At 56.0% G+C, this 1,285-nt stretch overlaps 1 protein-coding gene across 2 annotated transcripts in view; it reads right to left on the bottom strand.

Moving 5' to 3' along the window:
• The window catches only part of PRR5 (proline rich 5), a 51,309-nt gene extending 50,927 nt beyond the window's left edge, over positions 1 to 382 (bottom strand). Inside the window, exon 1 of one of the 2 annotated variants that reach the window (XM_027854278.1) lies at positions 337 to 382. The gene's annotated coding sequence lies outside the window, so the exon portion shown is untranslated. The remainder of the gene's footprint in view (positions 1 to 336) is intronic. The other variant, XM_027854277.1, reaches the window with a different exon arrangement.
• Between the last annotated feature and the right edge of the window lie 903 nt (positions 383 to 1,285).

Genomic DNA, 1,285 nt, shown 5'->3' with positions numbered 1-1,285 from the left:
TGCTATGGGCAGATCGAGGGATCCATACTCCAGACAGACGCGCGCGCGCACACGCATACACACATAAACACACCCAGCGATGAAGAGAGAGAGGAAAAAAAGAGACAAGATAACAGAGAGCGAGACTGAGAGCCGGAAATAGAGACAGAGACTTGGGGGCATGGGGGGAGGTGGGGAGAGCCCGGGGGAGTGAGAGAGGAAAGAGCTGGAGCCGGAGCCAACCCGAGACCCCCACCCAGAGGCCAGCTGCTGCAGACTTGGAAGGCTCCCCGAGCGCGGAGGCCAGTTGGACCCCGAAGGGGTCCCACCTTCCTCCGGCCTCCTCCAGCCTCTTACCTCTGTCCCTCTGTCCTCGCAGCCCTGGTGCCAGCGGAGGCCGAGCCTCGGGACCGGAGGCAGGGGGAGGGGGTCGGGGCAGCAGCAGCAGCAGCTGCCGCAGCCTCAGCAGCAGAGTCGGGGGTAGGACGGGCACTGGGAGGGAGGCCCGGCGGGGCGGGGCGGGGCAGGGGCGGGGCCCTGCTTTCCAAAACCCGCCCCTGGACCTCCCAGGGGGACCCTGGCCTCCGCAGCCCCCCGCCCCCCTACACATACAGGGGCGCGCGCGTGCACACACACACACACACACACATTGGCAGGCCTACTGACACATCGAGACAGACAGATGGAGACACAACTCGGGTTCCAATTCCAGCTGGGTTCAGCACTGGCAGAGTCCCTCTGCAACGTGGGCCTTAGTTTCCCTCCCTGGAAAATGGGGGGTTGCCCTGGCTGCCCTCTGAGGGCCCTTCCAGCTGCGGCTCTAGGATCCCAGGACACATGTACCCAGAGAGCCACACTCCCTCTGTGGGGGTTGTCTCGCTCCTTAGAATGGAAGTCAGGGGAGGCAGGGGCTGGCTGGGCTCTTGTCCTTCAACCCTACAGGCCCGGAGCCCAGGAAGCACTTAACAAATGTCTTCACTCCCTTCAATCCTTTCACAAGCACATATTTTTTAATACTCTGATATTTTATTTTTTTCCAATTATATGTAAAAACCATTTTTTAACATTCATTTTTAAAATGCTGAGTTCTAAATTCTCTCCCACCCTCCCTCTCCTTCCCTCTCCTTGAGAAGGCAAACAATTTGATAAAGGTTATACATGTGCAGTCATGCAAAACGTATTTCCATATTAGTCATGTTGTGAAAGAAAACACAGACCAAAAACAAAAACATGAAAAAAAAATAAAGTAAGAAAAAATCTGCTTCTTAGACGTCATCAGTTCTTCCTCTGGAGGCAGATTACATTT

Source organism: Vombatus ursinus, unplaced genomic scaffold (assembly GCF_900497805.2).
Source record: "Vombatus ursinus unplaced genomic scaffold, bare-nosed wombat genome assembly UNPS02010394.1, whole genome shotgun sequence".
Taxonomy (NCBI): Eukaryota; Metazoa; Chordata; class Mammalia; order Diprotodontia; family Vombatidae; genus Vombatus; species Vombatus ursinus.
This window is presented reverse-complemented; position numbering and strand designations above follow the sequence as displayed.